This window comes from Protopterus annectens, chromosome 13.part0 (assembly GCF_019279795.1).
Source record: "Protopterus annectens isolate FY-2018-M chromosome 13.part0, PAN1.0, whole genome shotgun sequence".
Classification (NCBI taxonomy): domain Eukaryota; kingdom Metazoa; phylum Chordata; order Ceratodontiformes; family Protopteridae; genus Protopterus; species Protopterus annectens.
Window position 1 is genome coordinate 1,310,417,567 of NC_056747.1, and position 27,270 is coordinate 1,310,444,836.

Genomic DNA, 27,270 nt, shown 5'->3' on the forward strand with positions numbered 1-27,270 from the left:
AATGACCCCAACAAAGGAGGGGGAATTGTGTTATATGATGCAAATGAGTACGCACAGAAAATGTATCAAATACTAAATAATTCCGGGAATTATGAAATCTCTTCTATAAACCAAATAAATATTGCCCATAGGAGAACTGACTTATACCTCGAGGAATATTTAATGGATAATAGAATAGACAAAGAAATGTATCAATTTTTAAAAGTACAACATCCAGTATTGGCTACAATAGTGGGGATACCCAAGATTCATAAAAATATGGAGGATCCCCCATTTCGACCTATCATTTCAGGTAGTAAAAGTAAGACCTTTCCTTATGGCAAAGTAATAGATAGATGGCTAAAAAACATTTATAGCAAGGTCCCACACATTGTCAAAGATTCTTGGGAATTTTTGAGCAGGATAAAACCCCACCTGTGGAAAGATAGTGTCATATTTTTGACTACTGATGTGGTCAACCTATTTTCTTGTATACGTAGAGAAGATGGAACAACTAGGTTTATTAACAGTATACAGAGGTATACACAATTGGAATGGGAGAAAGTTGTTTTATTGGAAGAATTTATGAGTATTGTGCTGGATAATAATTATATATATTATGAAGGTGAACATTACAGACAGACCCGAGGTGTTGCTATGGGGGCCGCGTGTGCCCCTATGTTTGCAAACCTTGTTCTGTTAGATTGGGAGGATGAATATATGTTCACCAATCAATGGTACCAGTTCATTAGTTGTTACATCAGATTTTTGGATGATATATTTATATTGTGGACTGGTACCATGGACGAAATAGTATTATTTTTAGAATATCTCAACACTTCCAGCCCATACTTAAAATTTACCCACAAATGTGACAAAAGAGGTATATCATATCTTGATACATATATCTATACTACGAGTAAAGGTTTTAGGTCAAAGATATATAGAAAAGATACCTTTAGTAACACATACTTGGAATTTTCCAGTAATCATCCATGGAAGTAAAAGAAAAGTATAATTAAGGGGTAATGTATAAGAGCAGCCCGGATGAGATCGGACTATTCGGAGATGGTTAAAGAAATTGACCATATAGGAAATATGTTTAGAGAAAGGGGGTACCCCAATGAACTTGTTAGTGATGTTACAGGGTATGTTAAAAGAGAATGGGGGAAAAAGTACAAACCCTTACTGGGTGTGGATATGGAGACGAACGAAGAGACTACTAATAGTAATCAAAATAATAAGAAATATAACAGGGCCTGTATATTGGGGTTCAACCCTTATGTAAACGAGGTCAAAAGTATTATACATAAAAATTGGAATATTTTGCGGTGTGATGAGGGGGTGCATAATAAATTGGGAACTGAACCCCTTTTTGCATACAAAACTGGAAAGAATTTAAAAAGGAGAATCCAAAATAGTTATAGAAATAACAATACAAATTCTGTAGGTACAAGCAAATGTGGACACTGCAATCAGTGTTGTGCCATATACACCCGCACTATAGATAATATCAATAAAACAACAGTAAGGTTCAAGAAGGGCAACTGTCAGACCCAGTTTGTGATTTATCTAGCCATCTGTACAAAATGTCCGTGTTTCTACATAGGAAAAACTGAGAGGAGGTTAAGAAACCGAATATATGACCATCTTTATTGTATAAGAAAGCAAGATACTAACAACACCCTATATAGGCATATTAGGGATAGTGAGACTTGTAACACTTTCAAGTTTGCAATTGTAGAGTGTGTAAAGATTAATCCTAGAGGAGGTGAAATGAAAGGTATATTGGGAGAAAGAGAAGAAGTGGCAAATATTATTAAATGTAGCCACTTACCCCGGATTAAATTATTGTATTCCCACCAAGCCCCTGTTAAGGGCCTAGAATGGGTAAGAAAAAAGTAATATTAACAGTAGGGTAGGTGTTGTTCCAAGTTGATTATACTCATCGAGCTATAAGTTTCCCACAGTTTTGTGTGTTCATTGTGAGACACAACTAATAGTTGTATTTTTAACATTTTAAAATTTTTATTTTTATTTTACTATGTAATTTTATTATTGAATATTATGAATTTTATATCATGAGTAAACAGTTATATAACTGTTTAGTTATTTTATATGTATTTTCATGATTTTAAATGGTTGTTGTGTTATGAGAATCCATGTCAGGATGAGTCATTCAGTATCCATGAAATTAATATTCATGAGATCAAATTGGTGTATCACAGGATTGGTTCATTTGAATTAATTAGTGCTATTTAAAGGCTGTTAGTTTGAGAAAGGGTGTTCTGAAGAAGTCTGTGGAGGATACATGAAAGCGCTTAACCTGATGTACTAATAAACGACAGTTTTGGTATTTTCTGTCTCTTTCCTTGGAACCGGATACTCATTTTTCACCAGTTATATCGCATTTATTGACTGGCAAGCACTAAAATGTGTCTGAGGGTTGTTGTTATTTGTCTTTCGGCTTTTCCCAGTAAGGGGTCGCCACAGTGGAACTCCAGTCCGCTAATGATTGGCAGTAGATTTTTACGAAACGCTGAGGTGCCAGCTCGACACCAAACCTTCAACGAAGGCACGCCCATTTACGCACGCATGTCTTTCGAACGCTATCCAACCGTGGGGAGGACATGCAGACTCCACACAGAAGGCACTCCTAAGCCCAGCCGAGAATCGAACGGGAGAACCTCTTCCTGTGAGGTAACAATGCGACCACCGTACCGTCTGAGGGTAACAAAAAAAAAACTTTAGGAAATATTTTGTAAACAACTGAGGCAGTGTGATTTGGAGCATAAAACACTGATGTGAATAACAGTCAAAATATAATTTTGAATGGTAGTATGTGCAATAATTGACCCATGGCAGTGGTGCTGCAGTAGCGTTGTCGCCTCACAGGAAGACGTTGTCGCGTTCGATTCTCAGCTAGAGCGTCTTCTGTGTGGAGGCATGCATGAATGGGCGTGCCTTCGTTGAAGGTTGTGCGTCAAGGCTGGTAACTCGGCACGTAAAAATCCACTACCAAACATTAGCGGACCGGAGTTCCCCTGTGGCGACCCCTAACCGGGATAAGCCAAAAGACACAACAACAACAACAACGTAAGTGCAATAATTACCAACTAAACTGTTAAGAAGCTACAGTGGTGGTCAGCTACTGAAACAACCTGCTTACTGTGAAGGTATAATATATTAGAAAACTGAGCATTTATCAAATGATTTCATCAATAGCCAGATAAAAATTTGTGCTCACCCAGTCATACACACACACACACACACACACACATATATATATATATATATATATATATATGTATGTATAGATCCCCCTCATATAACCGAAACACTATTTACCCCACTTTCAGAAGACTGAGCCGAAAATGCCAACAGTTCAACTCGGAACACCGAAGGGTAACAAATGGTAAGTAACCCGTTGGCCAACCCAACAAGCACACTAAAACAGAAGCAAACACACCCACACACCCCTATATGGGGGCTGCTCCCCCCAATTAAATATACCACCTCCGAGATCACACTACTGTGGAGGTAAGGGGCAAAGGTCAACATGCTGGCCAAGCAGTTACTTACTGTTAGTTATTTCTCGGTGTTCCAAGAGGTTGGTGTTTTGTACTGTCGGTGTTCTCGACTTGATCTTCTGAAAGTCGGGTAAGTGGCATTTCGGTTATATAAAGGGTAAACATTTTAAAGATCGTCAGAGAAGTACTCTTCTTGAATTGTAAATATGTCTGTTCCAGAAATATGGAATACATTGGGTTGGGTACCTCTCATGCCATCTAACACTGTTAATGTGGAAGTATGAGTTAAGGTTTCAGTGACTAGAGTCATACATTCTTACAAAACTTATAGTCAGGGAAACCATCAAAAACATTGTCCATATCATTATGGTGAAAGATTAATAGTGTAACATTATAGCACATTTGCTTTGATCAATCACATGTTATTTTTATCAGTAGGTGATAAACTCAGCTAAAACATCTAAATTACCAATACATCAATACATCATATACACATATAAGGGACACTCAACATACTGCACCATAATCATAAACAACTTTTTGTAAGTAGGGCAACTCCTCCAGCCAACCTGATGCTGATCACACCCTGATCTATTTTCGAATACTTGAACATTTTATTCAAAAACAATTGCTAGATTATATCCTGCAGGAAGACCTCCTATCCCCTATACAGCATGACTTCCATCCTATCCATAGTACTAGCACTGCCCTGCTAACCTATATAAAGACTGTCAATAAAGCTAGACATAATGGCAAACTAGTCTCTTCCTTACTTCTAGACTTGTCTGCCTTCAACACAGTTTGTCACAGCAAACTTCTACTTCAAATGTCCTCAACAGATCTCTCTCAGCCCATCCTTTTATGGTTTAAAAGCTACCTGTCTGATAGGGATCAGTTATTAAAATGACACTCCATGCTCTCTCGTTACCTCCCAGTGACCACTGGTGTGCCACAACGCTCTATCCTTGGTCCCCTCCTCTTTAACATTTTCACTAACACTTTCTAAACTTCCATACAACAAGCCATCCTAATACAATACACAGATGATTCCACAACACGGTATACCTCCAAAAAATTACTCAGGAAGCTATAACAGCCACTGAAAATTGGCTTTGTAACACACAACTCATGCTTCACCCCCTCCCAAAAAAATACAGCTATTTTGAACTCAAATCCCTCTCTCATGAAAAAAAAAATAAAATCTACTCTCTTATTAATACAGTCACTGAAGTCACTTCTCAAAAGCAAATCACTAGGGATGATAGTAGATGATAATCTTAAATTTGACCTGCATATACAAAACTAAATAAAAAAATACCAAAATAAGGATGTTTTAGAGTAAAAAATGTTTTCTCCAGTGCAACTAAAACTACACTTGCCACCACTTACCTCCTCCTCTCACTACTTTACAATGTGCCCATCCTTACTAACCTCCAAACATCACAAAAATCAAAACCTGAACAATGCTATAATAAAGTTACTAAATATGGGCAAATATCCCTTTCAGAACCTACCACTACATAGCAATAACTAGCCTAAATTAGTTATAACTTCTCCATTAACTAACATATACTCAGCTTCTTACCTATAAAATTATCCAGGATCCTTCTGCTTGTCCAGCACATAATACCATTCTACATAACTATGTTCTCAATCAATTCATTACAATCCAATGACCAATTTTGCGTCCACAAACCTACCAGATTTGCTGGGCATTGTCTCTACGTATACCATGTTGCTAAGGCCTGTAACGCCTTACCTGTATCCTTCAGGGCAATACTCTCCCTCCAGGCATTTAAAAACACTTCCTTGCCACACAGTCTTTCTCTGCTCTTCTTCAACCCCATGAAAAACTATATCCCTATACATCAACAAGTATTTGTTCATACCTTACACCTCCATACTCTCCCTTCTTCACTCGCTTCCTTACTTCAATCAATTTCTCTACTATGACTCTTTCTAAATATGACATAACCTTGTTTTTTCTCTCACTTCATATTACAATTCCTGTTTTATTATATTAACTCAACTTTAATTTATATATATATACATAAACTGGCTAAAATTTCTATAAATGTTAAATCATTGATGTATAAGTTGTATCCATTCTTAACCAATGTTTTCACATTATGTCTAATTTGGTATAATTATTTCTACTGTAGATATCTGTGTATTATTTTTGAAGATGGTAAAATTATTGTTCTTAAAATGCTTTTGTAATACTCTGGAGCTTTTCCTCCTGGCAATCCACTGAAAATGGGTACCTACCCAGTCAGACTTTCCTAGTAACCATACATCAGTCAATTAATAAATAAAATAAATATTTGATTGCCTCAATCTCTCCTGCAACATCCAACAGCCTGTTGTCCATGTGCTTCTGTCCACTGCTGAGTTTGCCAGCTTCTCTAAACTCTCCCTGTCTACCCTGATTAAGCTGGGTCTGATAGAGGATCATAAGGGCATCTAGGGGGGACTCTTGCTATCGCTTTCTGCCAAGGGATTTACACTTCATTTGATCTTGTACCAGAGGGGTGGGCATGCAATGGGCATGTATGTCATTTGCCCTGCCTCTGTAGCATCTCAGCCTTGTCCTCACATGATTCCTCTTTTTGGGCATTGCCTTCAACGTCACCATCTCCAGCCTCCACCAGAGATCACTGACAGCAATGTCCACGCAACTCTCCTTCCCCTAAGATGGGCGTGCCCCGCCTTCCCTGCTGTTCTGCCTGTCACCAAGCAGCTAACTGAACTTGGGGAGGCTAGGTCATATTAAGGGCTTTATTCTTCTACTTCACACGAGCAACCTAACGCTTTCATCACAGATGATGGCTCACTACTATTACTAAGGGTATCTGCAACTTGAATCACTATGAATTTGTTGTCCTGGTTTACTAAGTGCCTTACCAATGGAAATTTGCAAGCAAATGAGATAAATGCCTCTCTAAGCCAAAAGAAACATCTGTCACTGAGAGATAACCTGGGGGTCCAACAAAACAAAGAAACTTCTGTAACTGGTTACCCATCAGCCACAGTAGTTTATTTGTGTTGTAGGATTTCTATTTATTTCTTCTGTGGTACTTTTTGTGATGGCACTGACTTTGTGTGCTGGATAAAGGTATACATGCATTTGAGTGAACGGCCGATGTCCAAACGCGAACACATCAAAAGCACAATCCGAAAATCGCAAAATTTCGAATCTGCAGATGCCGAACCCGGAATTACCGAATGCCGGCCAGGCTACTATTCCCTCCTCTCAACCCATGATAGCGCTTGCTGTGGCAGTTGTACGATCAGGAATTTCGAATTCGACATTGCAGGTGACATTACGAGCATGCACACCTACGAGTTTCGACATTACAGTTCGGAATTACGACGGATCGACATTTGGTCGCACAACCAAATGCATGTATTCCCTGAATAAATGCCTCTCTAAACCTTTGGCTACTCCTTCTCGTCATCTTCACCAGTGACACGTAGAAACACTGTAACTGAATTTGTCAATATGTGAATCAGTTTACTGCTGTACCTACCCTTCATCTTGACACTAATTACACAACAATCGTATACCAAATATCAGGCCTATCCCTCTCACTTAGGATTAATTCTGCATTCTCAGAAAAAATAAGGACATGACCTCTGCACCACAAAACTTTTAGCATACACAAATGCACTTTATAAGCACTTACACGAGTGCATGGATCATGCTATCCCTAATAGAACCAAGATGTTATCCTCCAGAAAAAGGAAGCAATTTGGTGGTCCTCTGCCATAAACAAACTCTACAACAGAAGAAAGAATCTGTTGCAAAAAAGAGTAAAATCCCATGACTGGAGGAACTCCCTTGTCAACCTCAGTAAGAAGCTGAGATCCCTCATAAAATCCTCCAAAGCTAATTATGAAAACAAAATTGCCACTGACTCTAAAGACAACCACAAAGCATTCTATAGCTATGTCAAGAATCTAAATGTGAACACTCCGATCTGCTCAGAGTTACAGCACAATGGCACTAAATATACAGAACCAACTTATATTGCCAACATCCTAGCAGATAGGTTCAGTGCTAACTTTACCCCCTCTCACCCCCTAGAGGGCCCATCCCTATACCAGAAGAATGCAAAGTTCCTATAATCACGGCTGCACAGGTAAAAAACACACTCTCCAAAGCCAGGAACACAGCATCCATGGGACCTGACAATATCCCAGGCTGCGTTCTACATGAACTACAGAATGAACTGGCACCCTACCTAAGTACCATGTTCAATCATAGCCTCACCTCAGGCTTTGTACCCACTGAATGGCGCACCGCAATGGTTATCCCACTCCACAAAGGGGGAGCCATGACGGACCCCGGGAACTACCACCCCATTAGCCTGACAAGCCTGGTCTGCAAGGCCATGGAACGTATCATCGTGGAACTCATAAACAAAGACATTGGTAATCTCCAAACTCTGGACCCTACCCAGTTTGGATTTGTAAAAGGCAGATCATGTCTCCTAAACCTGATTGACTTCTTTGAAGCAGTCATCAAAGCCATAGATGAGGGTAAAATGGTTCACACAGCTTATCTAGATCTCGCCAAGGCTTTCGACACCATCCCCCACTCTGGAATTATAGATAAGCTCACTAAACTAGGTATAAATCCCTATGTCACAAGATGGGTTGCCAACTGGCTCATGGACAGAACCCACACTGTGAAAGTAGCACATTCCAACTCCGACATCAGACCAGTGACAAGTGGAGTACCACATGGTTCAGTCCTGGGTCCTCTCCTGTTTGGTATCTACTTCTCTGAAGTGCAGGCCAACACAGAAGGTCTTTGGCTAACAAAGTTTGCAGATGATTGCAAACTAGGAGCCATAATCGAAACTCCTAACGATGTGGACAAACTACAAAAGGGCCTCACTGAGACAGATACCTGGTGTCAAAGCCATGGCCTGAAGCTCAATGCCAAAAAGTGTATTGTCATCCCCTTTGGTAAAAACTCTGTACCCATGAACTACCACATAGCTGGTAGTCTACTTAATGCCGAAAATGTGATAAGAGACCCTGGGACACAGGTGGACAGTAGTCTCTCCTTTGATAATCACATCGCCACAGTGGTCAGGAAATGCTTCTACGTGGCTCATCTCATCACAAAAGGATTCTCATCCAGAAAAAAAGAGGTCATTGTTCCCCTCTCCTCATCACTCATTAGACCCATTATAGAGTAAAACGCCCCTTTTGGTATGTACCTCACAAGACATCTACAACAACTGGAAAGACCACAGAAATACCTCACAAGGAGGATTACTGGCCTCAAACAGATGCCCTATGCAGACCGTCTCAAAAAACTACAGCTTTACTCCATCGCATATCGCCTACTCAGGAGCGATCTCTGCCTAACATACAAAGCTATGTCAAACCCAGAGCTGTTGGACATGCTCCACTTAAAGAAATCCCAATCCCTCCGAGCTACACGCTCTAGGGACCTAAACCTTGTCACCACAATAAACAGAACATGCTGGAGGGATAGATTCCTGTCCCAGAGACTTCCCATACTCTGGAACAGACTACCTATCTATGTCAAACAGAGTTCCTCATTAGCACTCTTCAAGAAAAATCTTGATGATTGGATGGGAAATGGGAAATTCACCCCGGGGATCACTTCTGTGGCTCTGCACGACAGGGGCACAGGAAAATAATTTTCTTGGGTGGCGAAAGCCAGGGTACATTTTTTGGCTAGGCTTGTATGGGCCCTAGGGCAGATAGCCTAGTACCTACCTATGAACCTATAACAGTACTCATCAGCCGTAGTTGAAGTCTTCTGATTGTATTTAGACTGTCAATGACAACTGCATTATATTATTGTATGACTCACACTATATACTTTAGGCCAGAGCAAAACAGAAACTTATAGATTCTAAAAGAAATTTGTACATAAAAAGCCACTTTTGGGCTTAGAAAAGTTGTACACCTAAGAAATACTCCCACCATCTCAAAAGCTGATGCCGATATTATATGGCTACACGAACATGTAATTAGTTGAGTGCCTGATGCTGTTCATATGACAACACATTCACATGCAGCTTGTCCAACCTTATCTCCTAGATGACATTCCTAATTATTTTAACCTTTCTGCATGTTATCAGTTTCACCTGTATCCCAGCCCAGCAGGCAAAATATTATTGGATAATCTCAGTATCCTTTCTGTTAGTGAATCATCTTTGTAGTTAAACTGATAATGCTGTCCTTGTTCACAGCGTCATGACTGTACAAAATAATAAAACAGAACAGTGATGCCCTTGTGTCATATGACTTATCTCTTCCAGCTCCTAACCATAACATAAAAAATGTCTTCTAACTGTGTCTTGGATTTGGATAAGTCATTAAATCCATGTACTTCAAATCATACTTCATCAAGCCTGGCGTATGGAACAGTGATTTCTTCAAAAACTGCCACAACAGGAAAAACTGTGACTTCCAATGACATGTAGTCACCCTGGATTTAACTACAAAACTGAGAGTTCAGGGGCCTCGCATTGCAATGTGGGGTATATGCATTTGCCATTGCTCACAGAAATATTTGTTTCAATTTTCTTTTCTTTCTTTCTTTATTTGCTCTGTGGGAGCAGCATGTGCTGTTCCTTCTTCTTGTGGTCAGCTAAACAGCACTTGACAAATCAGACTGCAATAAATTCAACTATATCTCTGTGACCCAACTAACTATACCCTCATTTATATAAATGAAGGCAACTGGCAGAAATCCACTTCCTCTGAAGGCTGTTTTGCTGAGATGCCAGAAGGGGTACAATACAGTGGATTTCTGCATTACTGTCATCATTTATTTCTCTTGTAACTTTATGTTTTTATGGTCTTAACCTAGGCATACAATTATAAATCTGTGTACCCAGCAAACAGATGAAGAATTGTATCTGCCTGCATGTGCTAAATTGCTTAAGAAACTGTGACAATGGAAAATTAATGAATAACCCTTTTAAAAGCCACACTGAAATATGTCTTGAAATTCCTTAATTGGAAATCTCCAAGTAGCAGATAGAGCCTACATTTTCTCTAGAACCTTTGAGGCACTTCTCAATACACTGATTTATCTCTTGTTCTTTACAAGTCTTGCAATCTCCCTTTTTAATGCAGAGTGACACATTAACTGCTCTCATCCACTTTTCAAGCACTGACCCTTATGTAGTATAAATCACTCTATTCTATTGTGCTACAACTCTATCACTTCTGTAATTTACTTCTGCATTCAACAATTAGCATAAAATAGCAGATGCACCGAACTTCAGTCCTCTTTTTGTTACTGTGAGAAATGCACGGACTTCCATCTGTATGTCACTAGCTAGCTTAGCAGCTAATATAATTAACACGGTGATGACCTTTGTCATACACTCTGCAATCCATGGTGTACACCTAAAAATAATATATTTATATATCTGTGTGTTTGTATATATATACATACATACATAGTATACTACTCCGGAAGATAACACAAAATTCTAAAAATCCTGGGTATTCCCTTGGTCCAGAAATTTTGTAGTTTCAAACTAGTAGGAAATATATAGTATAAACTTGAGGAAACAGCATTACATTTTCTCCATTTAAATGATTCTATCACTTCTTGAATTAGACTCATGCAAGCTGGTGGAATAAAAAATCTGAAGTAAACCTGCTGTGCAAACTCCTTTTACTAAGCAGACAAAGTAAAGTTAAATGACATTGTGATGACAGCTTTGGAGAAGCAAGACAGCAATCATTGTAGATGTACAGCCATTCGTGCCTTCATTTTCTGATACGCACTTTATCCTGTTCAGGGGAGCAGGGGACCAGAGCCTGTCCCAACAAGAAGCAGGCACAAGGTGGACAGCCAGTTATAGATGAAATGTCACTGCTCAGCAGAACACAGGCACACACACACACACACACACACACACACACACACACACACACACACACAGAGACACACACACACACACACATATATACACACACACACACACACACACACACACACACACACACACACACACACACACACACACATTTATATATACACCCAAAACACACTACACATGCATTTCCAAACAATTTGGAGCATCTCTAGTTTACCTATATGCATATCTTTGGAATATGGTAGAAAAATGAAGGCCTCAGCAAAACTCCACATGGGGACAAATGGAGATTTGGAGACACTACTATTTGGATTTTCAATCCATTCATTTTGTTTTGTTTCTTTCCCTCCTTTCTTTTATACACGCATATATGTCCATCTCCATCTAAACCATCACAACATTCCCATCTAAACCATCACAACATTCCCATCTAAACCATCACAACATTTCCATCTAAACCATCACAACATTCCCATTTAAACCATCACAATATTCCCATCTAAACCATCACAACATTCTCATTTAAAGCATCACAACATTCCCATCTAAACCATCACAACATTCATAAATATAATGCATGTATCATATCGCTCTATTTCTGTCTCATCAGCATGCTTAATACGTTCATTATCAGCCTTTCCTGAAGTATGTTTCTGTTATCGCATTGTTTTATTTTATGATGTGCAATTTGCAGTGCATCTTAAATTCAATGACAGAGCTGACAAAGACTTACAAAGCAGTGGATGCCAGCATCCCTGAGATGTTTTCAGATGAGTATATGTACTGTGTGCATACCTGTAACTTTGTGACCCATATTTTTCTACAAATTAAACTGGTTCTGCATACTATTCCATTATTTCTTCATTCTCTTATTAGCAACTTATGCAATTTGGGGTCATAAGTGGGGAAGGCCATAGCTTATCCCTGCACTTGGTGGGCACACAGCATAGAAACTCATCCTCAGCAGGACACTAACACATCCCAGAATGCACAACTGCACACAGCATAGAAACTCATCCCGAACAGGGAGTAACACATCCCAGACTGCATAACTGCATTCATCCTCACACTGTATACACACTTATGGGCAATTCAAAATCATCAGTCCAACTAAGGCACATTTTTGGGATGTCAATGGAAAGTGAAGCATGTCATAGAAACCCATGCAGTCAGAAAAATAATTTGCAGACTCCACACAGAAGACACACTAACCAATAACCAAACTGGAAAACCATGTACTGTGAGGTAGAAATGGTAACCACCATTTTAATGGAGCAAGTTTCACTTAGTCTTAATAGTAACTGTTTTTTTTTTTTTATCAGAACCCAGATCTCTTTGTGTATATCCACAGCCCTAGTAATGATAAAGACACATACTCTATGAACTAGTTGTAGTTCAAAAATAAAGGGTAGCCCTGAAAAAGCATAAATAAGCACTGACCTGTCTGCTCTCTTATTTCAAAAACTTTGTGAAAACTACTTACACTCCTATAATGTAAATGGGATTGCAACCAAATATGTTCACCTCTTTCATTCCAGCTTATGCTCTTACTATCTTATCTTTCAACTTTTTATATGAATGGACAAGCAAAATCTCACACCCTTACAGTCAAACTGATCCTAAAAGTACTGATGGTTTCAAAAAGTAACTTGTATTTACACTTTAGATGCACTCTCCAAGTTACATTTACACTTTAGATGTACTCTCCTAGTTTCATATGTTATATCTTTGCTTGACTGGCAAAGCCTCTCTTAGCTGACACATATCCTCCAATTTCCTTTATGCATCTATGTAGCCTTATAAAAGCAGATGCTTGTTATCCAATCAGTTATACAGAAAGAGCAACTTGCAGTTAAAGTACTACAGGCAAAAAGCGTAAGTACTATGAACATTGTCTATACAGCACAGTACTATAACATGCATTTATATAAAAATTAACAAATTTTTAATGTTGTTTTATAATCATTTAGAATAAATCAATTTCTGTTAGTGTAAGTATGCATTTATTTTCAACAACATTCCAAATGTTCACTGGCAGAGTGAATTTTTAAACACATGACACTGCAGGTAATGTATCCCAGGTATACACAATACTGACGTAGACCAGCTGTTTATCTAAGATTTCTGCTCATCAAAAACTTACTAAAACATGTTGCATTGTAGAGTAATGGTATTTAGAACAAGAAAACTAACAGCAATTCAGAATTAATCTTAAATACAAAACCACTGTGAAATCACTCAAATCATCATTTTTTTCATTTTGCATTTACAACTTTATCCTATACCTATCCGGACCCAATCCTGAACTCATCACTGCAAATGACCTCCTTTTCATATTATTCACTAAGTCTGCAGCATCTGGTAATGTACCAGAAAAGGAGAGGGTGTGTCTACAAATCTCCTCTGCACCATCATATATTTTACATTATTAGTAACATATACCGTAAAGCAGTCCATCTCCCTTTCATGTTTAAAAGTGATATACTACAAGATGTAGCCCTATTCCTTTTTTTAATTAACTGGGTAAACTTACTAGGCAGAACTGCTTTTTTCAGGGACAATCCAGGAATTGAAACTGTTAGATTCATACAGCTGAATGAAGAATAAAAGAATCAAACCCCAAACTACTATAAGCTCAGAAACATAATTCACTGCACTGAACTGCCTTATTCTTCTTCGATAGAACATACATCGTTCTTAGAACATTGCTGTGTGGTTGCATTACTTAAAAAGGACAAAACAGAAATGATGAACACAGGCAAGAACATTAAAGAAACGTATGCAAATTCTTTACATCTTGTTTTATTTATAACACATTAAACAGAATAATTGCAATATGAGTACTCTGTTATCACCAGTGACCTCATATCATTCAATCTTATTTTTTAACTGGAATATCTGTGGACAAAATTAAAAAATAATCAGTAGCAAAGGTCCTATATAATGTATACGTATGTCTAGGACATTGTCACTACAGTAAGCTAAAAGATGAAAAAAGAAAATAAAGTCCCTGCTTTAGAGTACTAAATTATTTCATGACATCTGACATCAGTGTTCTACAACAAATGCATACATTATTTTATAAAGGACCCAAGTGAAAGCTAATGCAAAATTAAAAATATCTCAGAAGAGACTGAATACTCAGGACATCTAAGAGGTGACCCATGAGATTTTGAATGGTCAGACATGTGCTTTATCTTAGTTATTTATTAATCAGACCTACTAGGAATAAGTGCCTCTTTTACGTGGTGACCTAGAATCATAGCATGGTAAAATAAATTATTCAGAGTTGCACTGAAAGCAAGTGGAGGCATAGGGAAACAAACCTATGACTATGTGATGACGCTTGTTAGCAGTGCATAGGCTTTTACTGTGGTAAACTGACAGTTTTACTAGTCATACATTAGTGAAAGTTGTGGAACTCAAACTCTTTATGCAATGTACCAGGCTCATTTCTGGCTTGTAACACTACTGCACTCTAGGTTATTCTAACAGCCTACACATTACTATACATTGCTATGTCTGTTACTATCTCTGCTCTTCACTAGATTGATATTTAGATTGAATAGACAAAGATTTTCTCCGCTACATTGTGCAGTTTCTTGGTGAATAAAATAACACAGAACACAAATCAAACATCCTTTTTAATGTGCAGATATCCACTTACAACTTGCTAATTTCCTAAAAACGAAGAAATGGGTTATGAGCATTTGTGATTGTTGGAAGAAATTGTCTTTGGCAAGCTAATAGCATAATAAATCCTGACAACAAATGACAGTTTGCAACATGGCTCAGAAACAAGAATGTCTCAATACCACAGGTGACTCCATAGAAGCAAGCCACATTGATCTCACATCAGTAGCGTTATCAACCAGTGCCTGTTTCTTGACCAATGGTATGCAAGGTATTCTGTCTTTGACCCCCAGATGGTTTTAAAGCTTTGTCTTTGCTCTTGTTGAAAAGCAACAAATATCACACTTGTCTACACATAGGACCTTCACTCTGCAGAGTATACATCACTACACTTCTTACCCTCTAACATCACAGCAAAGGGAAAAATAGAATTACAAATCTACCTTTTATGGCTAGCCACAGAAGGCAATGTTAAATATTTAATCAGATGCGCTCACAATAAACTACACACAAGCTTTACAGTCACACGGGAAAATATGTTATTATGCTACATTGATTTAAAAAATCCAGCCATGCGCATTTTCAATAACAAGCATCTAGACCGAAGAAAAATATTTTATCAATTATTTACTCATACAGTAATCATAGAACTGTTTACTTCTGCATAATGTTTTTCCTTTGTAATGTACGGATGCCTACCGTTGCCCCTTGAAAATATGTTTCCTTCACTTGTCTTCCCTGACAAGTACCAGTAGACTGTTTGTCATCCAACAGTTTTTCAGCATTCCAGTCTCTCTTTCTTTCTCTCTTCCTCTCCCACTCTGTGTCTTTTGCTTTATCTAAATGAGCTAATTCTCCACGTCTCTGACCTGGAGCTTGTGATAAAAGCCTTGCACATGCAAAACAGTTCTGATAGCCGATCAGCAATGCCATATGGCCCCAAATTTAATCACTCCTGCAAGAGACCTTGAGAGGCAAAGTCATTTTTTTTAATTGGAGCTTGCTGGACAGCTACTCCTGCTTGTGCATGTGCATAGGCGCGCGAGAGTGTATTTCTGAGCGCGTGTAGATGTGCATGCGCGTGTATTTATATATGGTTATATCTATAACGTATATTATATGCACGCGCCTCTTTTTGCGCATGCGTTCCCATCTCTAAGCTGCCTAGGAAATTAAACGTTAAACAAGACCCCAGTGAATGGGCGTCTGCCATGGAGACAGTAATGAGTTAGTGCAGCCTGGAGACTGCTGGGAACTACTGCTAGATTTCCCTAGGGCACCCTTGTAACAAGTGAAGCAGAGAGAGAGAGAGAGAGAGAGCAAATGAGAGGTGGATAGAAAGGAAAGCGGGCAGTCTAAAGAGAAGCATCATCTAGCAGCTATGTGCAAAAGTAAAGGTTACCCGGCAGCAGTGGGGTTCATCACAAGGTTTGCAAACACCAGGGAAGCTAAATCTTGAAGGGGAGTGTAAATGGCTACTCACGAGTCGTACAAACGTTGCTTTCCATGTGCTTTTGAAAGACAGCACCATGCTTGCTGTGAATTGAATTTAATCAGCCTGTTAAAATCTGCTACCCGGTACTCTGCATTGAGCAACACAATTTCCCCACCACCTACATGATGACTGATTAGCAATCCATTAAATTACAGAAGTGCGTGAGCTGCTAAATTTGAAAGGAATAACATCCCTTGTAAATGTGGAGTTTTGTATGTCCTTTTGGTGTTCTGTAGGCATGCATGCATAGTAATGCAAATGAGAACGAAATATTTAGGATTTAATTATTTTATTAATCTTAGGAAATATCTGAGTTGTACCGTTGCTTCCCTACTGATACAATTATAAAAATCTGGTTTGCTGCAAGGTGTCAAAACACAGAACCTGTTTGTTATCTGAAATGCAAGTCAGCAATTCCCATTTTGATAGAAAAATATCAGAATTGGTATCTCTGAGCCTTAAACAAGATTTTTTTTCCTGGCACTGTGACCCTCCAGTCCTGAACAGGAATCCTACACCTTGGAGGTAAAACAGCATCTCCAGTGACCAGCTTCAGCAGTTCAGCAGATTGCTTTTCTGTAGTCTTGGCAAAGCAACAAGATTTGCACACATTGAGTTATATTCCAAAACAATGTATAATGGAGACAGCATGCCACCACCAGCTTGATTCTGAAAAAGGACTTCAGGATTCCTTAAGACACATAGGTTAATTCAGAATCCTGGAGCTCAACTTCCAAAATGAATTGGGCTCACAGTGCCACTGGAAATAGAAATTTTACAATGTAATTCAACAACATTGTAAAATGTTTAAGGAACTAACTGCATGGCCCACTCAACAGACTGGATATTCCTAACATAGATGGTAATACTCCACATGTATGTTGGTAACTTGGTACTGGTACTGTAAACATTACATAGTAGGAAGCTCAAATGCCTCTGGTACCATTTTGTAACATACAAGTGTCATTATTCTCAAGCAGCAGGAAATTGGGAGGAGGGGGATGCCAACCATGGATTGCACACATGTGTGGTAATCCTATGTGTGACCCATGTCATTTATACACAGAGGACAGCTCCACACATATTTTCTTTTAAACTTCTTCACTTGTGTCTGTGTAGCACCGACCCACAGCCTGTTGTCATTTTAAGGTGTCCTGTAACCATGTATGCATAACTAGAGATTTCCATCTCTTGTGTGGAATGCTGTGGCTGAAATGCAATTGGCTTTATGCTGCCAGCCAGCTTGAGGCACTGCCAGATCCATTTGTATGTTAAGAATAGTACTACAGGCAGGCTACATCTGTACACTGCCTTTGCTCACATACAGGCCGAGCTGTGTGGTTTGGGTTCATTTTGAGATCTCCAGAACTATGTGGTGTACTTGTGCAGGGTGAGACTATGCCATGTACAAGCAATGGGACTCACTACCATACAGAGGTTCTGAATCCTATTTTTTATGTATGTTATGGCAGTCTTTGCTGAGAAAAGATTCTGGTATAGTATCTGGAGTCTCTTATGCGGACTTAAGATGGAATTGACCTGAAAACAGGGTTCATGTTATGGTTAAATGATGGCAGAGGCTCACCATAATGCTAATTCGTATCTTTTGGAATCCCATAGATGATCTTTAGCTGATCCAAAATATTCCAATCAAAATTCACATCTTCTGTTTGAAAAGAGAGAGACAAGAAGCAGTGACACGAGAAGACAACTCAAATCTGTCGCCACCACGGATTCCTATCAACTACACTCATAGCCAGACCGAATCAGAGTCTACTGGCTGTAGGCGAGTTTCTGCTTAACTCAACTCATTTAATGCTAAATCAGTTTTTTTGCAGCTGTAAAGTAATTCATGCAAAATTTGCTTCTCACAAGTTATGCACCTAATTTTTGGAAGACAAAAGTACTGTAAGTCTTCATGAATTCTACAAGGGAACAAAATTTGCAGAGTAATGTAAGAAGTAGAATTCGCAGTGGTTAGATTTTGAAACATTGCCTCACAGTAGGTCAATCTACAAAACATTAGCAAATTTAAGAAGCAAAGGAAAAGAACAAACAAATGATGAGGTGTAGTTTTTTTTCCCCTGAGGTAGAGGTGAAGGAGATGAGGAAAACTTCCTGTTCTTCCCCCATATGTTTGTGTGTGTGTGTGTGTGTGTGTGTGTGTGTGTGTGTGTGTTTACAGACAGGGCTGCATTAAGCTGATACATAAAAGTACTCAACTCAGAGGCAACACAATTAGAAGAAAATCTGTCTATATGCATTTTCTTTGCATTCTTTTGGTTGAACTTTTATACATTAGTTTTCTCGTTGTTTTATAGGTTCATAGGTAGGAACTAAGCTGTCGGCCCAAGGGCCTAAGTAAGCCTAGCCAACAAGGTTCCCTGGCTTACGCCACCCAATAATGTTATTTTCCTGTGCCCCTGTCGAGCAGAGCCACAGAAGTGATCCCCGAGTTGTATTTCCTATTTTCCATCCACTCATCAAGATTTTTCTTGAAGAGTTGCTAATGAGAAACTTTGCTTGACATGGATGGGTAGCCTGTTCCAGAGTATGGGAAGTCTCTGGGACAGGAATCTATCCCTTCAGCATGTCCTGTTTATTGTGATGACAAGGTTTAGGTCCCTAGAGCGTGTAGCTCAGAGGGATTGGGATTTCTTTAGGTGTAGCATGTCCAACAGCTCTGGGTTTGACATAGCTTTATATGTTAGGCAGAGATCACCTCGGAGTAGGCTGGAGTTTTTTGAGATGGTCAGTGTAGGGCATCTGTTTGAGCCAGTAATCCTCTTTGTGAGGTACATCTGTGGCCTTTCCAGCTGCTGCAGATGTCTTGTGAGGTACATTCCAAAAGGGGCGTTGTACTCTATAACGGGTCTAATGAGTGTCGAGTAGAAGGGAACAATGACCTCTTTTGTCCCTGGATGAGAACCCTTTTGTGATGAGGTGTGCCATGTAGAAGGATTTCCTGACTACTGTGGTGATGTGATTATCAAAGGAGAGACTAGTGTCCACCTGGGTCCCAAGGTCTCTTATCACACATTCGGCATTAAGTAGACTGCCGGCTATGTGGTAGTTCATGGGTACTGAGTTTTTACCAAAGGGAATGACAATGCACTTTTTGGCATTGAGCTTAAGGCCATGGCTCTGACACCAGGCATCTGTCTCTGTGAGACCCTTCTATAGGATGTCCACATCATTTGGGGACTTGACTATGGCTCCTAGTTTGCAGTCATCTGCGAACTTCTTTAGCCAAATGCCTTCTTTGTTAGCCTGTAAACAGGAGATGCCCTAGGACTGAACCCTGTGGTACTCCACTTGTCATTGGTTTGAAGTCAGATTTGGAGCCTGCAACTTTTACAGTGTGGGTTCTGTCAGTGAGCCAGTTGGCAACCCATCTTGTGACATAGGGATTTATACCTAGTTTGGTGAGTTTAGCTATAATTCCAGAATGTGGGATGGTGTCGAAAGCCTTGGCGAGGTCAAGATAGGCTGTGTGAACTACTTTACCCTCATCTACGGCTTTGGTGACTGCGTCAAAGAAGTCAATCAAGTTCAGGAGGCATGAACTGCCTTTCATAAACCCGAACTGGGTGGAGTCCAGAGTTTGGAGTTTACAAATGTCTTTGTTTATGAGTTCCATGATGATGCATTCCATGGCCTTACAGACCAGGCTAGTCAGGCTAATAGGATGATAGTTCCTGGGATCAGTGGTGGCTCCCCCTTTGTGGAGTGGGATAACTGTTGCTGTGCTCCATTCAGTGGGAACAAAGCCTGACGTGAGGCTATGATTGAACATGGTGCTTAGGTGGGGAGCCAGTTCCTTCTGAAGTTCATGTAAAACGCAGCCTGGGATGTTGTCCAGTCCCATGGATGCTGTGTTTTTGGCTTTAGAGAGTGCAGCTTTTACCTGCGTAGTTGTGATTACAGGGACTCTGCATTCTTCCTGTATAGATATGGGCCCTTTAGGGGGGTAAAGTTAGCACTGACCTATCTGCCAGGATGTTGGCAATTTCAGTTGCTTCTGTAATTTTCGTGCTGTTGTGCTGTAACTCAGAGCAGATCTGGGTGTTGCCATTGAGATTCTTGACATCGCTATAGAATGCTTTGTGGTTGTCCCTACAATCAGTGGCAATTTTGTTTTTGTAGCTAGCTTTGGAGGATCTTATAAGGGATCTCGGCTTCTTACAGAGGCTGACCAGGGAGCTCCTCCACTCATGGGATTTTACTCTCTTTTGCAACAGTTTCTTCCTTCTGTTGTAGAGTCTGTTTATGGCAGGGGACCACCAGATTGGCTTCTTTTTTTTGGAGGATAGCGTCTTTGTTCTGTTTGGGATAGCACGATCCATGCACTCGTGTAAGTGCTTATAGAATGCATTTGTGTAGGATTCAGCAGTCGTAACTGTATTGTCCATCTGCATGGATGTCATGAAGTTCACCACTTCTGTTGTAAAAAGCATGAAGTTGGCTTTGGAGAATTTTTTTTACCATGGTTTCCTTAATGGGGGATGGGGGCAGGATGTGGATATTTAGAGTGATTAGCTTATGGTTGGATCTGAACAACGAGGAGTTGACTTCAGGTGCGGAACACCGGTCACTCATGTTGGTAATGACTAGGTTCAGGATATTGTTGCCCCTGGTGGGGATGTGGATAAGTTGATCCAGGGCATTAGAAGTTATGAATTCCAGAAAGCGTTGAGCGAAGGAGTTGGTACATGAGTAGTTTTCCCAGTTAATGGTGGGGTAGTTGAAATCGCCCATTATTAGGGTGTTTGGTTGAACCCCAATATTTTCAATTACATCAAGAAAAGCAGAGTGGGAATCCTGGGGCATGGTGGGGAATCTGTAGCAAGCTACAATTTGGATTGCAGTTTTGCCCAGAGTAACCTCGGATTCATTATGCTGAGCAACTAGTCTGGAGGTGTGGATATTCTTAATGAATATGGACCTGCCTTTGGTGTTCCGGTCCAGGTTAGGTGGCTGCAAAGTGTGGTATGAGTTATAGCTTGGTAATGCAGGGGGTGCTCTCTGGAGTCTTGAACCAGGTCTCAGTCACTGCACAGATATCGATGCTCTCCATTTTAAGGAGTGCCTCGAGGGAGTGCATTTTGAGATTTAGACTTCTAGCATTGAGTAGCATTACCCTCAATTTTTGCGTGCCTGTTCCTGTTATGGTGGTGAATTTGTCATTTGAACCTTGCCTAAAAAAGGCACTATAGGGGTGGCAAGAGCCTTAGCCAGTATCCGGAATCCCAGGGGTGACAGGTGCAGGCCATCTCTGGAAAAGCATTGTGGTCTGTTGACCATGTCGTCCCAGGCAGACAGATACTGGATCCCCTTAGAATGACACCAGAAGCTTAGCCAGTTGTTGAAGTCAATCATTTTGTCCTTGTACTGCAGTATCATTCTGGGCAATGGCAGGATGCTACTCAGAGCTAGGGTCATACCTGCCTGGGCTACAAGATCGGAGAGCTCTTCCATGTCTCTTTTCATGTAGTTCAGGGAGGTACATCTCAGGTCATTCACACCAACATGGACAATGACAGAGTCATATTTGTACTTGTTGTGGAGTGACCTGAGTACGTGGGTTATGTGGTGGATCCTGGCACCTGACAGGCAGCTGGCAGTAACCTTCCCCTTGTTTAGCCTGGTGAGTGGGATATCAGTGTGCCTGACTATAGAGTCACCTATGACTAGTGTGTTGGGTATGTTGTTTTGCCTTATGGGCTGTGGTTGAGTGGCACACTGAGTCTGTGGCTGTGTGTCATTTGTGTTGTGTTGGGAGGTGGAGGTTCCGTGCTTTTCTGTTTTGGAGGTCTCTGTTGCTTGAGCAGATTATTATTGAGAGCCTCCATGAATGTTTTTGTGTTTCTATTTGTGGATTTTGGTGGTGTAGGTTTAGTGGGACTACGTGATGAGTGTGGTGTGGTACAAATGTTTATCTTCTCCTCTTGACTGTCAAGTTCAATCTTGGTTGGAGAGAGCTTTACCTCCAGTTTGGCTAGTTAAGTGCATCTCTGACAGGTTGTAGTGTTGGGTGGGAGGAGGAGAGGGTTGTCTGTGTTCATGAGGCAATTGCTACATTGCCCCAAGATGCCCAGATTCATCAGATAGACAGGAGAGAACACTGGGAACTGACCCTTGGACATGCCTGAATAAAAAAATATTTTCCTCTAGACAAGTGAGGAAAGTGAGTACAAGAGCTGTTTTTTCTCTAAGTAAATGAGGAAAGGAAGTAAAAGAATGGTTTTCCTATAGGTAATGAGGAATGTTTAGTGCTGTAGTAATCTGTAGCTTATTTAATGCTTACAGCAAGTTCTGAACAAGCGCTGAGCACGAATAAGCAAATTCAAGTGCTAAAACTAAGAATCTGCATCTGAACTAGACTAGTTACAGGAAAGAAACAAGTGAAAATGCAGGCTTTTAAATCACAAAGTTGAAAGAGATGGCAAAATTGCCCAAACGGCCAATAACTACAATTTCTGGGCCAGAAACCACTCCTTATGTTGTAGATAGGTTACCTAGTGCTTACCACTCCCACTGATAAGCTAGCAGGCTTCCCTCCAACACAGAAAGGCTTGGAGGCCTCAGGAGCTTACAAACAGTCCTGGATACAGCAAATTTGTATCTGGACTAGACTAGTCACAGGAAGGGGGGAAAACAAGTGCAAATGCGGGCTTTTAAATCAGGAAGTTGAGAGATGGAAAAACTGCCCAAATGGCCAATAACTGCACTTTCTTGGCCAGAAACCACTCCTTATGTGGTAGATAGGTTACCTAGTACTTTCCACTCCAACTGGTAAGCTAGCAATCTTCCCTCCAGCATAGACAGGCTTGGGTGGCTCAGAAGCTTACATACAGTCCTGGATATAGCAAATCTGTATCTGGACTAGACTAGCTACAGGAAAGGCAGGAAACAAGCATAATTTGTTTTGTTACAGTTAAGCAGAACATAGGGGAGTCAAGCAAAGTTTTTTTTTTTTTTTTTTGTAAAGAAAGGGAGAGAGGAGAAGCAGAATATAATTAATGGTTAGGAAACTAAGTGGTTTGGCCTTCTCAAATGTTCTCTCTGTATTAGGTAGAATGAGCTAATTTCACTAGACTGGGAGGAATGTCCCAGATCAAATTTACAGTAGGGATGGGCAACTGCAAAGCCACCAACATGGAAGGAGGGTGGGAACAATACTAAAGCTACTAGCCTACACTCCTTTTAGACAGTATACACTACAGAAATGTTTATCACAGCAGAAGAACAGCAGTGAGCCACAAAATGAAAGTTTTAAACAGATAAAGGAGCAAGGAGACTCTATAGAATGTTTTTAACTGCAAACAAATCAGTTATATGATATACTCCTTGGCAGGAAATCAAAACAAACAAATAGGTGTTTAACAAGTAGGGAAAATTTCCCCTTAATACCTTTCACACAATGAAACTAGCTAAAAAGCTTTACAGTGTGACAGTAAAACTTATTTATCAGGCCCTGTAAAACAGATACTTTTATTTTAACCATGCAGATTAGTTAATAGCAATAAAATACAGTAAAAAGTATGCAGCAGGCAATAAAAAGTACTATATATAAATTGCTAGAAGCAATAACTAGTAATCTCAGATCAGAGTTGTAGTCAATGCCCCTCCTCCACTTGGCTCAGTGTGTATAGACTGCACAGGATAAAATGTTTTATATTGTTTTAAGGTGTTAGTGTGCATAAACCCAACAGTGAAATGTGAAGGGTTTACCATAAAATCTATTACTGTTGGCAAGTATCATATCACAACTGTGGAACACTTTCTCACTTTTGTACTGGAAAAAAGAGCCCTAGCAGTAGTCTCTCATTCTGTCAAACAGTTTTAGTGAAATTTAATCCACTTAACTAAAATCATCTCATTTACCAAGATTTAAAAAATGTGTATGTGAAAATATTTGTAACAAGAGTACAGAGGGTAAAACCGCTGGACTGGTGATACTTGAGACTTTGCCTCTTCCATTAATGTTGTTCTTCTTTCAGCTTTTCCTGGTTAGGGGTCGCCACAGCAGAACTCCAGTCCGCTAATGATTGGCAGTAGATTTTTTACAGTGCCAAGGTGCCAGGCTAATGCCTAACCTTCAACAAAGGCTCGCCCATTCACGCATGTTTTTCGAACGCCACTCAACTGCGGGGAGGACATGCAGACTCCACACAGAAGGCGCTCCAGCCTAGAATCGAACGGGAGAACCTCTTGCTGTGAGGCGACAACGCTACCGCTGCACCACCATGCAGTTTCCAAATTCTGCTAAATCAACAGTTATATTAGAAAACCAGAGAAACTTAGCAAGCATTTATTTAACTTGGGGTTGAGCTTTCAAACTGTTTGGGGATAGACACAAATCACTAACATGCGAGGAATTTTTCAATTATTTTTTCAAGCTAAATGGAATTGTTATAAGCCAGTGCCTGCAAGGTTGTGTATGGAGAGTAGATAGATTATATGCACTGTCCACAGCATTAACTAGTCAATTAAATATCAGTAAAATACCAAAAAAGTAAAATAAGATTTTTTTTGTTTTATCCAAAACACTAGTAGTGTGATTAATTTTGCCCTATGGCCTTTACAAGGAAGTGCTTTAAAGGATTTTCAAAAATCTCAGTTTAAGTAGTACTGCTTTGGGATAAAATGGATAGAAATATGTTATTACACTGGTTCTTCCTTTTGGACTGAGATTCTCATCACTACCAGCCGTGAAGCACACAACTCTATGAGGTACTGTGATTTTTCTGGGTTTTTTATTGTTCCTCACAGAAAATGGACATACATTCCACAATGGGTACTGTCATTTCTACTGCTGTTGAATGTTATAAGGAGTACTTTGCATTATACCTGAACAGACCCTTAACATTCAGCTAATAAACAGATTAATTTAAACTGCAAAAACAACTGTAAACGTTCTTCAAAATTTTACACGTCAAACAATCTACATTTCATGGAGGTGTGGCTTTGCTTGGGTCAAGACTGCAGCTTAAAGTAACTGACCCTTATTTAATTCCAAGATAAAAGTTCTCTTTGGTTATAGTAATAGTTCCATCTGATGCACAATAAAAGATCAAATGGGGGGAGTCTGGTAAACATGTAAAATGTCAAAGTCTGTCTCAGGTGAAACATATGACTTTCTAGCATAGATGGGACAGTTTGTTTGATGGCTTAGTTATGCCTATGTGATTTTTAACATTTTAATACCATATCATGGTTTTAATGAATTTTTTCAGCTTTTATTTAATTTAGCCATATATTCAAGTCCCATACATACAAGGTTTATTGTTCTTGGTCTTGGTTATAGTGGCCATACTCTTGTATTCTTAACAAGTACCTAGTTTTGTTCCGCAGCTGTGAGCTTTTCTGCCAAGCTACTTCAGTGCAAACCCTTTTATTCTTGGATTTCCTGATATGTATTAAATTTTGGTTTGTGTCCTACAACATTTAGTCTTAGCTGCTGTACTGCAAGCTTTCTCAGTGTGATTTTTTTACCTTGGATTTAAGTATAGTTTGTTCATAACTTTTTATTGACCTTTTTTCATCCACTTAGAACCTTTGAACTTAGAGCGTTGTTAATGAACTTGATATCACTGTGTCCATACCTATAACACCTGACACAGTGGTAATATTTTTATATCTACTTTTCGAACCTTGAAGGATTGTTGCTGAGTTTGGTAATGCTAGAACTAGTTCCCCAGTAGAGATACTTAACAGAACTATTTCTCATCTGTTTTTTAGAGCACTGAGTGATTGCGTCTGAGGTTGGTAAATGCTATAACCACTTTCAGAGCATCTAACTTAGAAGTGATTATCCTTAACTGTTTTAATCACCCTTAGGACTTTTGGAAGCATTGTTAGTGAGCCTTTTGTTTTTGGTTGTATTCATTGCTATTTTCAGTCAACAGTGAACTGAGAGGCATAGTTACTGGGACTGAAGTTTGTTGGGGTCTGTTTTTATACCTCTTCTAATGCCCAGTGAACCTCTGGGAGTGGAGGAGGTGTTTTCTGAAGTAGCCCTGTTATGAAACTAGCTTGGAACCAAGAAAAAATTAACAAACCCAGAGTGGGTTCAACAGTATTAAAAATCTAGAAATTAAATCTTTATTTAGTTCACTTAGTTAAAAAACCTTGGCTTAAAACAAAATCAAAACATCTCTATTCAGTTCAGTAGCATTGCGGTTCTGATGGGCTGTATTATCTATCATCTAATTCTCAGATTCTTTCCTTGCCACTGGTGGTCAGGGACTGGTTGTCCGGATTTGTTTAGGTTTTCCTCTGGTGGATCCGTGGGAGGTATTCTTAGATCAGACTCAGAGTCTGCTTTTATATAATTTGTAACTACTCCAGCATGCTTTTTTTTCCATTCGACAACATCGTATGTCAATATCAGCTTTGCTTCTTGCTATCACTTTTTTTTTTTGCTATTTCTTATTGATTATCAGTGAATACTGATTGAGTAACAATGAACTCTTGTGAACTCTTAGTAATGTTTGGCTTGGTTTACCTGGTTTGAGACAGCCCTTACTTGGTTTCCACTTGGGTAGATTATCAGCAAAGCCACTTCTGCAGAAGGAAAGTAAGGCTGAAATTCAACATACTACTCTCCAACAAGTGTGAACAGTGATATATGTCTGCATGGTTATATACTAATTCCAACACTGTGATATCTTACAATTCCTCCTACTGTGAGGTACAGTTAATATAAGGTGTAGAAGTCTAGGGCTGCAGGTGAGAGAAACCT

At 39.6% G+C, this 27,270-nt stretch overlaps 1 protein-coding gene across 2 annotated transcripts in view; it reads right to left on the reverse strand.

The window, feature by feature from the left end:
- The window catches only part of MPP3 (MAGUK p55 scaffold protein 3), a 1,051,423-nt gene extending 1,035,320 nt beyond the window's left edge, over nucleotides 1-16,103 (reverse strand). For both annotated transcript variants that reach the window (XM_044055336.1, XM_044055335.1), the window contains exon 1: nucleotides 15,728-16,103. The gene's annotated coding sequence lies outside the window, so the exon portion shown is untranslated. The remainder of the gene's footprint in view (nucleotides 1-15,727) is intronic.
- Between the last annotated feature and the right edge of the window lie 11,167 nt (nucleotides 16,104-27,270).